The sequence below is a fragment of the Prionailurus bengalensis genome, chromosome B4, assembly GCF_016509475.1.
Source record: "Prionailurus bengalensis isolate Pbe53 chromosome B4, Fcat_Pben_1.1_paternal_pri, whole genome shotgun sequence".
In the NCBI taxonomy this organism is placed as follows: Eukaryota; Metazoa; Chordata; class Mammalia; order Carnivora; family Felidae; genus Prionailurus; species Prionailurus bengalensis.
Genome location: NC_057358.1, coordinates 62,812,021 through 62,826,707, shown reverse-complemented (window position 1 = coordinate 62,826,707; position 14,687 = coordinate 62,812,021).

Sequence of the window (14,687 nt, the reverse complement as noted above, 5' to 3'; positions counted from 1 at the left end):
ACAAATGCAATTATAGTAGATTAATTTTAAATCTCAAAAGCAAAAATGAAAGAGAAAAATCACAACTTAATAGTGTAGATACAATTCACACTATTGCTCTCACTGACTGCAGTCCCAGGAGAAAGCAGGAAGTAAGAGATAGGGATTGGTTCTTCTCTTTGTCAGTTCCAGATCCAGCTCCTGTGAATTCTCTTGGTGTGAGCATCTTGCTGTGGTGAACAGGATTCTAGTGTTAAAAGATATGCATTGTTCATACAACGTGGCCTCTGAGAAGAAGCCAACTACTTTATTTGGTACAGCCCCTAGATCTGGAGGGAGATGCATCTTTGGGGATGCCATGTCCTTCTTCACCATCAAGCCTTTAATAGGGTCTGAAGAGTATTTTAACTCTACATTATTTTGCTTCATTTGTTGCCTTTTAGACCCGATTCCCATATGAGGTATTACTCCACAGTAATCTGTCAGCACTGTGGTACTAAGTACCAGTCATATTTCTAATAGAGTAGCTATACTTATGGTCTTTCTAACTTAAAAATGTAATGGAGAAAGTAGATGATTCCAAGTAGAGCTGCAAAGATAGTTAACGTTGGTGGAAGATGAATATCTAAGAAAGATTTAATCATTGTACTTGCTCTTGTTGTGACAAAGAAGGTAGATAGATGCCCTAATACAGGTCTCTAAACGAAAAATGATTTCTCACATGGAAAATGGTGGCCAGCTGTTCTTCTCCGCAGAGTACGTAACAGCAGGGAATGTTTAAAATGTAGCATGAGGGATTTATCTCAGATACAGAAAGATTTTCTGTTTGTCAGACACTGAGATGACTTCTTGAGAGAAGTTATAGAATCTCTGAATGTGGAAACTTTTCTTTTTAACCTCATTCTGTCTGGAATAGTTCATACCCACATTTTTCATAGTATGTTCTAGTATTTTATGGGCTGTTAAGGGAAGTTACTCAAATAAAGATTCTGTTATCAAATGCATTTCAGAAACACTAGGTTTAACAAAGTTAAAAAAGAAAAAGCTCTACTGAAGGGCTTTATGGCATTTGCTTTATACTTTGTGAATTTCTGGTTAGAGTTAGGGACATGTAGTAAAACTTCTTTCTAAACTTTATTTAATCATATATAACCCATTTTTTAAGAGGCTTTTTAAAGGATTGGTGTTCTGTGTTACTTTCTGGGAGATATGTTGACCCACATATTTGAAGTGGACTTTCACATAATGTTGAAAAAATTCTCACTTGCCACATTCCTACTTTTGAAAACAACAACAAAGTTATCCACGGAGATATCTCTTTTTAAAAACCACCTAAATATGGATTCCTTTGGAATAATTTCTTTTACAGTTTTAGATGTCCAGTGAGCCATAGTGGAGTGAAAACAATGAGTGTTCAGAAGCAGAAACAGACTTATGGAATCTTACTCCTCATTCTGGTTTCTGAGCACATTATTTGTGCTACTGTAGAGGCAGAGGCTATAAATGTGCACGTTAGGTTTTCCTGTAGTGAGGATTGCAGCTCCAAACACTTCTAATGAAATGAGAGGTGAGTATATCCATAAGATAGTATAATTTGGGGAGGACAATTTCACCTAGAATAGCTAGCTTACTCACTACTACATTACATGACATCTTACCCATGGAAAGCAAAACTATCACCCTATATAACTCTTCACTACTTACACTTGCTCTAGTAAGTTCTCAGGGTCTTGAGTGAATCTTTTGGGAGCTACATAAACGTAACTGGACAGATGTACGGGAGAGAAGTTATCTCCACATCTACTTAACTGTTAATCTGAAATGAGGCAAAACATATATAGAAGAAACAGTGAGGGAAGGGACATACAGAACAAGGTGACATATTGTCTGGATGGTAATATACTTTGATATTGTATTGAATGTGTGTGGGATTAAATGACCTATAATGTACACTCTTAGAGGTGCTTAGTTAGCACTTGAAGTGCTTCAAGAAGCACTTGAAGATCCCCCATTAGGGATCTAAGTTACTCTTGGTTCTCCAGAAAAACTGTGTGTGTGTGTGTGTTTGTGTGTGTGTGTGTGAAAGAGAGATTTATTTTAAGGAATTGACTCATGGTGATCATGGGGGTGGGCAAGTTTGAAATTTGTGGGATAGACCAGAACCTGAACAGGCAGGATTTCTATGTTGGAGTCTTGAGGAAGAATTACTTCTTCCTTAGGAAGCCTCAGTCTCTGTTTTTAGAGCTCAAGCTGATTGGATGAGGCCCACCTAGCCATGGAGGTAATGTCCTTTACTTAAAATCCACTAATTATAAACATTAATCACATATAAGAAATAAATTCACAGCAACATCTAGACTGATGTTTAACTAAACGATTAGAAACTATAGCCTAGCCTGAAAACTATCACAGAGTCTACACTTCCAATATTGTCAAAATTCCTACCAGAGCTTTGTTCTTTAGCATGAGAATTGTTAGAAAATAATCTTACATCATTGAAATAAGTAGTGGTCAAATTAAGTGGCCAGGCAGAAGGAGTGTACGGGCACTATTGGCCTTAAATGAACAAGATCCCACTCTGGCAAGCCCAGCAGGCTTATGGAGCTAGAACTGAACTCTGTTCGGGTGTGTTTCCCTACAGAAAAGACTATCCACTGTCCTGACTAGAAGGTAAGCTGATGCTGCCTCACAGTACTGAACATCCTCCTCAGAGTGAATCTGTTAAGCAAGATTCTCCTAAAAGGACTGAAAACAGAGGGGGTCTCTCTGAGGTTCCAAGAACAGGTGGTGTAGACTTTATCTAGTTGCGCATAAATGTTTACATCCCAGCAGACCCTCGTCTAAGACTTGTTTTCATTGTTACGTCCCATCTGGCTCTTATCGCTAGAGGCTTTTACAAAGGTTTTGGCTGTTTTCAGATAGCCAAACCAGCTCAGCTTAGTTCACAACAAAAGGAATTTGGAAGTCAATATCAAAAAACTATCCATTGGGAGAAATGGGACGCGTCCATTGGGACGCTGTGATTTCCTCTCCATCCCAGCCGACTACCGTCCTTTTTTGGTTTGAGTGACTTTGGTCAGCAAAGTCTAGTCTTCTGTCTCCCACAGATGTAGGTCTTCATTATGGTATTCATGTAAGAATAATTGAATGCCAGGGGTTGTTGAAGAAACCATTTCACTCTTTTTGTTTCCTGACACTTAAAATTCTTTTTTTTTTTTTAATTAAAAAAATTTTTTTTAACATTTATTTATTTTTGAGACAGAGAGATACAGAGCATGAACGGTGGAGGGTCAGAGAGAGGGAGACACAGAATCTGAAACAGGCTACAGACTCTGAGCTGTCAACACAGAGCCCGACACGGGGCTCGAACTCACGGACTGCGAGATCATGACCTGAGCCGAAGTCGGTTGCTTAACCGACTGAGCCACCCAGGCGCCCCTTAAAATTCTTAAAGGAATTAATTAATGTGTTGGGGCTTCACTCTTACCTTTAATGTAATTTTGAGCCTTATATGAATGACACAAAGCTTCCTGTCTTGTATATACACTTAGGAGATGTGGGTTGATGCCACTTGATGGAAAACAGTCCTTTTAAGAATGCATTTTCCATACCATGAAACAGTGAAAATAGGGGTATGAGAGTCTGAATTATGAAAAACACAGATATTTGACCAATTCAAAAACATAGGACCTTTATTACATTTTATTACCCCATTAACATTTCCCCACTTAAGTTATGGAAGGTAGATGTTTGCATACTTAAAAGTGGAGAAAGGGGAGTATTCCATCAAGTGAGTTTTTTTCTTAAAATAGCTGTTTAACCACCTCTTAAGAAGCTAAATAATCCATCATGCTTTATTACCATGAACTTGGAAGTAGGAAAGTGGATCTTGTCCAAAGAGATACACTGTATTTTGATTTAGAAGATATTTTGCTTGTGGATGAATACATTGATTGATAACAGGAATCAGCTACACTATTAATAGTAGCTCCCCCAAAAGCTCTGTTATACAAATAAATCTCTCACATCTTTCTTAGCTGCTAAAATAGATGCTTACTAGATTTATCTTTCCTTTCATATTATGTGGCCTTGAAGTAAGCCAAGAATTTCTCTGCAAATTTGTTAGATAAAGCACAGTGAATTCTTACCTGTTTTTAGGAAATAGTGCTCTAAACTATTTAGATCTTTACAAGTGAGTGAAACTGGAATTTTTGACTCTTTCTTTTTGTTTATTTTATTTTTTTAAATTTTTAATTATTTATTTTTGAGAGAGAGAGAGCCAGGGAGGGGCAGAGAGAGTGAGACACAGAATCTGAAGCAGTCTGAGCTGTCAGCACAGAGCCTGATGTGGGGTTTGAACTCATGAACTGCGCGATCATGACCTCAGCCAAAGTTGGACGCCTAACCAACTGAGCCACCCAGGTGCCCCACTTTTTGTTTATTTTAGATTATAGAATGAAGGGCACCACTTTCTGTGTGTCAAACTGTGGTGACAGATGAATGAGAAGTATTCCTTGAGTGAAGACAACTCAGCAGATTTTGGTGGACAAATGTTTTATTAAAGCAGTACTGAGTAATGTTAGAAGGCTACTTTATCCACAGGAACAAAACTATTAATGCCAGCTTCTAATTTATACAGATCTATGTTATCTACCTTCTCATTTTCTCTACCTCTGTTTTCTCCACTTCATCAAAGCTAACTTCACGGTATGACTCCATTTAGGATTCCATAACCTAGGGGCTTAGGGACTTAGGGTGCCATAATTCAGACCTTACCTCAACCATACGCTTCTCCAACCAGGACCACAATGTGGTGAATGAGGTGCTGCCTGGGCATCTAAAGAGCTGTTGACTTGTTCACCTCTTCTTGCCTCTCTGCTCTGAGTTGGCTCTGAGCACAGGAATGGGGTTTGCTTAGGTTTTCTCTCTTTGGTTCTCATGAGTTACCCTGTCCAGTGTCATATCTGGTGCTCACCCTGTGGTATAGTCTTTCCTGAAGCCAAGTGATTCTGATGGGGGGTCTTCGTTTACCTAATCTCCTGCTTGACCCTTACTCAAGTAGCTTTGGTCGTACCATGTGAATACATCTCCTACACAGCAATACCACTGCTTAGATTTTCCAACTGTGCCCACTTAAGTGAATACCCAGCATTTAATGCTGTGAGAGTGGGACTGAAAAGCCAGCAATATTCTCCCAAGTGAGCATTTGTAGCTAAGTGGATATCTGTCCTCACATCTGCCTGATGTCAGCTCATCCTGCCTTCCCACAACAGTTTCTTGTTGCCCCAGTAACCATACTGCTTGTGATGGTTAATTTTTATGTATCATCTTGGAAGGTGTTTTGAGATGAAATTAACATTTAATTATGTGAACTCAGAGTAAAGCAGCTTGTCCTTCATAGTGTGGGTGGGCCTCATCTAATCAGTTGATGGCTTGAAGAGAACAAAAAGACTGGTCTTCTCAAGCACGAGGGAAATTTTCAGCAGACTGTCTTGGGATTTCCTCTGCACATTGGCTTTTCTGGATCTCTACCTGCTGACCCTCAGACTGGAGCTGCACCATCGGCTCTCCTGGGTCTCATGCCTGCCAGCCCACAGTGCAGATTTGGATTTGCCAGCCTCCATACTTGCATGAGCCAATTCCTTGTAATAAATCTCTTTCTGGATATATACACATCCTATTGGTTCTGTTTCTTTGAAGAACCCTGAAAATTATAATGTCTTATGTTGTAGTACCTCAAACTGTAACACTATTATAAATGTTTATGTTAAATTTGCCTCTGTATATATGCATGTTTTTACCGTGGGAAAAATGAGGCTTCACACTGACTTTGGATCAGAACTCTAATAGGCAGTTTTACTATTCACAGTCAAGGGAGAATGTCAGCCCCAAAACCTTCTAACAAAAAGCCTCAAAGCTTTTGTAGTTGCTGTTTCTTCTTCTGGAATACTCTTCCTCCTGAGAGTTGCAGGGATTATTCCCATATTTTGATTTAGGTCGATACTCAAATGCCTCTTCTCAAAGAAGACTTCCTCAACCACAGTCTAAAATAATCCCCTTTATCACCCTGCACAGCCTTACCTTAATTGATATTTCTTTATAGCATTTACAACCGCTTGGTATTTTATTATGCGTGTATTTATTTCTTTGTTGTCTAGCACTCCACTAGCATGTGAAGCCCAAGGACTTTGCTTTATTCACTGCTGTATCCCTGGTGCTCAGACTTGCTCAGACTAGATTTTTGAATAATATTTGTAGTCTGAATGAATAAACGAATGAATGTTCTGTGTAATAATAGAATAATTAACCCAAGGCTTGTGAATTTATGTACCACTCAGTTTGAGCAAAATTAGAATCCTATAGCAAGTGTTATATTACTTTAGTGAAAAATGTAATTTCCTGTAGCAAATACGTTACAAGGTTGAGAGGTCATGATAAAATTATGTTATTGGGAAGTTAACAGAAAATTTTATGGAGTAAAGAATTGTGGATGAAAAAGATTAAAAAAAGTGTGGTTGTGATGACAAGTAATAGAATATGTATGGATGTCATGTTTAAGATCTTTGTCCCATTTGGCCCATTTCCAGATGTGCTGTTTATTCATGGGCCCTCTGTGGTCCCTGGAATATGAATGCTCTCCAGCCTTCTCTAGCTTTTCTTACTGAGAAGGGCAGTATCAACAGAGCACTTCAATGCTTATGTTAAAATAAACAGGGAGAAGAGGGTATTTGTATATAGTTGTTTATTCCCAAGGTATAATATTGTGGCTAGTACTCATGATGTGTGTATTAAGTGCTAGCATAAGCAGGTGGTTCATACAAAGTAATGGGACAGACTAATTTGTAAGGAGCTCCATTCTGGAGTTATCTCTCTCTAGGTTAAAGAATAGCTGTTTCTCTATTCAGCTGGCAAATTGAAGCAGGGATGCCCATTGCTAGAGACCCACAGGGTTGAGATATTCTTAAAACACTGTGGCAGTCTTACCTGGCAACCCCAGCCCGCTGCACCTCATCCGCTAGCAGAGTGCGTTTCAACTACATAACAATTAAGCAGTGGACAGGCTGGAATTACTTCCCATATCTGAGGATGGCTTTGGGGTTCAGAGCCAGATGGGCTGTGGGAAGAGAACAGGCTTTGGAGTCAGCCAAATGTCAGATTAAAACCCAGCCGTGCCCCTCACTGGATGAACTTGGCTAAGTTATTAAATCTCCTTGAGCTGTAATTTCTTCACCCGTGACATAGGACTAATTGTACTTATCTGGTAAGGTTACCAGGAAGGTTCATCTGGCTCACAGCTGACACTTGAAGAGATGATAATTTTTCTCCTACTGTCCACCATTTGCAGCTTATTAGGTGTTTTCTTTTTATTTGTTGGCTTTTTGGGTTTTTCCCCCCTTTGACATGTCTACCTCTCATAGGACACATAAAATTTATAATTTGGAAGGAATCTTACAGATTAACTAAGCCACTTCCTTCCTCCATCTCCTTCTTCTACTTTACTCTTACACACACACACACACACACACACACACACACACACACACACACTTTTCTACTTCCTTTCCTGTTTCTGGTCATATCCATAGATGATGAAGAATGTGCATGTATTGTATACTCCCCAGGTCTCCATAAAAAGCTATAATAGTTTCTTTCCAATTGGAAAAGATTTATTCATGATTTTCAGTCTCATAAACCCTCCTCCTTTCTAGCAGTTGCTTAACACAAACCATGAATGAAACTTCAGTGCTAGACCCTGTCCTTTCCCATCCTGCCCCTTCTAGAGAAGTGATTTTTTTATTTTATTTTTTTTTTTATTTTATTTTTTTTTTTTAAATTTTTTTTCAACATTTATTTATTTTTTGGGACAGAGACAGAGCATGAACGGGGGAGGGGCAGAGAGAGAGGGAGACACAGAATCGGAAGCAGGTTCCAGGCTCTGAGCCATCAGCCCAGAGCCCGACGCGGGGCTCGAACTCACAGACCGCGAGATCGTGACCTGGCTGAAGTCGGACGCTTAACCGACTGCGCCACCCAGGCGCCCCGAGAAGTGATTTTTAAAAAGGCTTTGCCTTATTTCCCTTTGAACATTTGGAAACATATAAGCAGAATGTAGTTTGCATTTCTAAATAAAGCTACAAATTTGTGTATTCATGTTTACATTGAAACAAACAAACTGGAACTTCAGTATCTCACCCCACTTAACCTAGAGAAGTTTTTTTTTTGTTCTTATGAGATAAGATGTCTTTTTAATTGAGGTATAATTTAACACAATAAAATGCACTGATCATAATTTTTCTGAGGAGATAAGGAATTTTAAGCTCATGACATAATTTGTAAGAAGTTTAAGACTACTGATTAAAAGCAAAACCAAACCAAAAGAGTGATGCAAAAAATCTAGTTCAGAACTCAAAACCCAGAAGTGGAAAATATCCGTGTAGGGACACCGAATTTTCCTCAGCTTCAGCTCACTGATTATTATTGCATGTGGCAGTGCCTCTTGCGGAAGAAATTGGCCTTTGAAAGGCCAAATTGTAAAAAATTTTAAATTGTAAAATCTATAAAATTGTAAGGCTAATTGTAATCCTAATTAGCTTTACCATTGGTAGCATTAACAAGTATAAGGATTTGCTTGGATTAAAAGTTCTGTGATATTTTAAATAAACCTGGTACTCTGATTCACTCCATTAAAAATACTGTTTCATCTTCTGTGGTCAACCGCAAAGGCATTACCCTGCAGAAAACTCTTAAAGCATACACCAGCTCCTCAGTTTTGCCACTGTCACACCTATATATGGGGTATAGTGTATGGTGTACAGACCTGTGTATAGTGTCTGCATTTGCTGGCTTAGCATTTGTGATTAAAATTATTTGTGAGGGACCCAACGGTCTAAGATATATGCCACTTTTGAATAGGGATAATACTCACCTCCATCACATTGCTGTGGAGATCAAACAAGACTTCGTTGGGACCTGGCATAAATTTAGATTGCCACGACACAAGATTCATACAGGGGAATTATTTAACTAGCGAATAGCCCATCTGATGGCCCACTCCCCACGCCCCCTCACGTAACTGGAGTTCTCCCCACGCCCCCTCACGTAACTGGAGTTCTGAACACATTTCTCAAGAATGTCAAGAATTGTGCGATCAGATGATGTATGATAGGTTTCAGTTGGTTAAAAATGCTTAGCCTTCTCTGTTTTGAAATTCTTCAATAATGAAAATAATAAATGTCTCTGAAACATGTGGATTCCCCCAAGCAAGAAAGTTATTAGGAGAAATGATGATATCAAAGAATGAATGGTAACCAAGAGCAACAAGCCCAGTTGGAGAATTTCAAATGGCAAACACTGTATCATGATGAAAAAGATCTCCTCAAGTGTCAGTTCTATCAGACCATTAGGAGACACCCTTGTGTGCTCAGCTCAAGGCTGAGAGAACTTGCCACTCAACTTCATGTCCCATCTACTATATGCTCGTGCATTCTCAGAGATCGATTACCTTCACGGGAATTCCCTTAAAGCCACACGAGTGCCTGAACACCCCAGTGATAAATATATATAGCCTTAACTGCAAATTTTTCCTAACACATTTTTATTGAGTATCTATTTTGAATGTGCCTGGTCCTGACATGACAAATTTGAATACATTTAGCATACCCCTGAGGAATTTGCAGTGTGATGGAAAACATTGCCATATAAAGCGATATAAAACAGTGAGCTAAGGGCAACAGCAGAAGTCCGTGGAGGGTGCAGGGAGTACCCAGGAGAGGGCTGTCTAAGCTGGACGGTGGGGATGGAGGTGTGTGCGGAGTAGATCTAGTTACCCAAAATCAACCATCTTCCTACAGCATAAACAGACACAGTGAGAGAAAACAACTGCACATTTAGATCCGTGTCTACCGAATTTCACTCTCTGGATTGTTCAATAGCCCCTCCTTCATCCATGGTTTCACTTTCCATGGTTTCAGTTACCTGCAGTCAATTGTGGTCCCGCATCTCATCATATAAGCATCTTATCACCTCTCATCAATACAAGAGGGGTGTACACAGTATAGTAAGACATGGTGGGAGAGACCACATTCACGTAGCTTTTTTTATATCATTACAATTGTTCTATTTTATTATTAGTTATTGTTCAGCTCTTCTGTGCCTAATTTACAAATTAAACTTTATCCATAGGTGTGTGTGTATGTATAGGAAAAATGTAGTAGATATAGAGTCTGGTGCTGTCTGGGGTTTCAGGCATCCACAGGGGTCTTGGCACACATACCCTGCAGGTAAGTGGGGACTATTATAATTGAGAGTATAGGGGGAAGTAGCAGTATCTGTAGTCCAGGAAGAGAGGCAGAAAGGAGAGGAAACCCCAAAGGGGGATGCTGGGACCCCCTAACTGCAGCCTTAGCTGTGAATTGGGTTTTGCCTCCTACCTGTTGTACCACCCTTTTCTGGACAGCTGTGTCTAATACTTGTCAGTGGGAAAGTTTATGCATTTTCAGATATGTGGCCTTTGACGTGAATCCAGCAGGGAGTCTAGATGCAGAGGTGCAGCCAGGCCAGTTGTCAGCTTCACAAGTGTCTTAATCCGGGGCAGAAGGGGAGAACTTGGCTGTCATCAGCTTCCAGGAAGATTGATAAATTGGAGGCAGACAGCTAGAGCCTAGGGCTGCCAAATAGATCTTTAGGATGGAAATACAACTGCTGTATGTAGAACTCTGTGAAACACCCACACACCCCCAAACACATGAGGATCTTGTTTAGAGTTAGATCATGTTGTATTAGAAACGATAATTGTAATTAATATCATGAGGCCTATTGTCTGCCTCCTTGGGAAGGCGACAGCCTGCAGTGGATGGAATTTGTGTTGTTTGGGCAGGGCAGGGGTGCCTCTTCCTCTCAGGCACACTCACCCCCACACTGCTGGCCACAGTGCCCGAGTCCAGGGAGAATGTGTAGTGTGGGCATATATATGGATTTGTGTGTGCCCGTCTGTCTTTGGGTAGGAGTATGCGGGCATCGATAATCTGTGTCCATCAGTCTGTACACACGTGTGTGTGTGTGCGCGTGTGTGCGCGTGTGTGTGTGACAGTGTCTGCCTCTGTGTCTGTGTGTATCGTATGTATCTATCTTTATATACATGTGTGGGCATATGCCTTTATCTGTGTCTCTGTCTCTGTATACATGTGTGGATATATGTGTGCACCTGTGTGTGTTTGTTTCACTGTCTACATCTGTCTTGTCTGTGTATATATGTGAAGGATTGTGTGCATGTGTCTGTATGTTATTGTGTACATGCGTGGACATATGTGTACGTCTGTGTGTCGGACTGCCTGTACCTGCGTGGGTCTGTGTGTCTATGTTTCCCCGCAGTGTCCCGTGCTCTGGAAGCCGAGCTTCTAAGTTACACTTAAGCCCCAAGCTGGACTTCCTCTGTGGTGACTGATAGCACTGAGGAAGGCCGCTGTTGTTGCTGCTTGGCCGTCTGCGTGGCTGTACCCATAGCAGCTAAACAGTAATGTGGGCTTACACTCGGTCACCTCAGAGACTCTTAACGGGAATGTTGAGAAAAGATATCTACTTCTTTGGGGCTCAGGAAGACCCTCCCAAGCCAGAAAATGAAATTCAGTCTCCGTTATATCTGCTGCAGGGAATCTATTAATATCCCACTAATTGTCTTCACAGGTTTGCTATGAGGTAACGTATGTGTGTCAGCTTCAAATATAGAGAAGTCTAAAGTCATGTTAATTATAGGCAGAAATGCTGTGTGTTATCAGGGACTGTATCATTAGCTGTTTTAATTCTCACTTCTCTTATTCCTTGTGTGATCAGAAATACGCACCTTCCCATTGGCCTCTTTTCCCAGAAACAAATGCACTATGTTAACTTTGGAAAATGCCTCAAATGCCTTCTTTCTGGTTCCTCGAATTGTGTTTGAGTTTTATCTGAATTTATTTGGCTGAAATCAGCTATAATTTTTAAAAACAATTTTGTCACACAAACTACAAGAATGTTTAGCCAATTTTTGATCCCCGCTTTTCAAAATTGGGATCCTCTCCCAGTCTTTCTTGTGCTTAGAAATCCAGACATATCTTAGCGACATATTTTTGCCTCATTTTCCAACTTTGTACTTGGCAGGTGCATGTGCAATGTAACAAAATACCATCTTAGATATTTTAAATCCAACTTGGCTGATTGGGGAGGAGGGAGGGAAAGGAGTGTTATGAACGGTAGTGTTTGAAGTTAAAGAAGCGTTGGCGAATATTACTGTTTTCAAAATTAACCCCAGGGAGTGTGGGAGTTTTGTCTTTAGCTGAAAATTTTAAAAATAGGGGCACCTGCGGGGCGCCTGGGTGGCTCAGTCAGTTAAGCATCTGACTTCGGCTCAGGTCATGATCTCACGGTCTGTGAGTTTGAGCCCCGTGTCGGGCTCTGTGCTGACAGCTCAGAGCCTGGAGCCTGTTTCGGATTCTGTGTCTGCCTCTCTCTCTGCCCCTGTCCCACTCGCACTCTGTCTCTCTCTGAAATAAATAAACACTAAAAAAAAAATTAAAAAAAAATAGGGGCTCCTGGGTGGCTCAGTCAGTTAAGCGTCTTGACTTTAGCTCAGGTCACGATCTCACGGTTTATGGGTTTGAGCCCACCTCAGATCCTCTTTCTGTCTCTCTCATTCTCTCTGTCTCTCTCTCTCTCAAAAATAAATAAACATTAAAAAAATAAAAATAAATCACAGATCCACTCCTTGCCTCTTCAAACCAGTGCTGTGGAACAAATAGAATGTGGTGCTTCCAGTGTTCAGAGCTCATGCTATGGGATCTCCACCTTATTCACCCTATGATGGCCTTGTGACTCAGGGTAACATAACTCAAATAACGTGGACTTTCAGAGCTGGAGTATGTCTGCAATCACTCAAGCCCCACTGAGCCCTAAGCCTCAGGAGGTCCTTAAAGGCAGGAAAAGCCACGACTTGACTCCGGGCTTGCTGACTCCTGATCAGCAAGGATCAGCAAGGATGCTGTCCTCCTGTGCATGTGAGACTCTTCAGCAGCTTCCTAGTGACTGCTAGGTGAGGGTTGACTCCAAACAGGGCATGGGAAAGCCTGACTTCCCATCTCCTGCCCACATGCCTGGTCCAACTTATTGCCATTCTTCCCTTGCCACTTTACACTCAGGAATTACAAATGTCTCATAAATACACTGTAGCATTTTACATCTTCCCGTCTCAGTACTTTTTGTACTTTCTGCGTAGAATGCTCTTAGCTACTAGTGTCATTTGAGAGGTACCAAGAAAACTCTCACATGAGCACCTAAAACATCACCATTAATTCCCTTTATACTCAGCTTTGCTTCCATTGGTGCTCCCCCTGCCCCACATGCCTGCCCCCATAATTCATGTCATTTCTGTGAAGACAACAACTTAAAATTGCATTGGTACTGATTGAGTTTTCCAGATGCTTTGCTGCCAGGGAGGACTAGGTGCCGGGCAACAGGGATGCTGAAAGGGGCAGGAAGCAAAGAACAGGGACTTCTGAGGGCAGTCTCATTTGATCAGAGTTTTGCTCAGGTCCAGCCTACTGACTACACCATACACCTGTCAGAAGTTTTTGGATGGCACTCAGGTGTCAGAGGTGCAACATGGGAATATTTAGGTGTGCTACGTTCTCACCTGTATGGGGTTTCTCTGTTCAATTCAGCACATTGATCAAAATATGTACACGAATTAGTCATTTATTCAATGAGAATCTGAGAATAAGAATCAGGGTTAAAAACCAACACAAAGAATTAAATGAAATTTCATTTGTCCTTCATGATTGTGCCTTTCAAAAACTAGATGTTCTGAAAAAAAAGAAAGAAAGAAAGAAAGAAAGAAAGAAAGAAAGAAAGAAAGAAAGAAAGAAAGAAAGAAACCTAGCTGTTCTGATTATTTATTGCTGGGTAACAGACCACTACAGTCGTGGCTTACAATAACATTTATTTTGCACATGAGTCTGCAATTTGGGCAGGTCTCTAGGGGGGCTAGCTCCTGTCCGCTCCACTGGGTGTCAGGTGGGGCAGCTGGAAGGCTCATGTGGAATTATCTGACAGCTCCCCTCACTCACATGTCAAGCAGTTGATGCTGGCTGTCAGCTCAGCTGAAGCTGTCACCAGGACTACCCACGGGTGGCTGCTTCCTGTGGCCCGTGCTTCCTCCCAGCAGCGTGGCTGGGTTCCAAGATGAGTGTCCTGAGAAAAGGAGCCAGGAGAAAGCCCTATCTGCTTTATGACTTAGCCTAAGAAATTATGCAGAATAATTTCTGCCACATTCCATTCATCCCCACAGCCACAAAGCCTCTCAAATTCAGGAAGGGACGTGCAGGACCAGAAATACTGCTTTGGCCATTTTTAGAAAATACAATCTGCTACACTGGAGCATACAGAAATTTTAATGGACTTGTTATTGCTGGTTTTCCCGTTCATTCCAGCCACCAGCCACCAGAGTCTTCATGGTGGGTTGTGTGGGGGCCGAGAAAGTCTTTTACACGACTAAGTAATTACTGTATTTGGTTTCTTTGTTAATGAGACCTGCTCTCCATCACCAACATCTCTTTGTCCAGAGAGAAAAGATTTTGTGCATATAACAATTAGATACATGTGGATCAAAGGTTTTTATTACAACAGCTTTAAAAACAACCTCACAAACTGTTGTACAAGATTAAATTCTGGCCCATCCA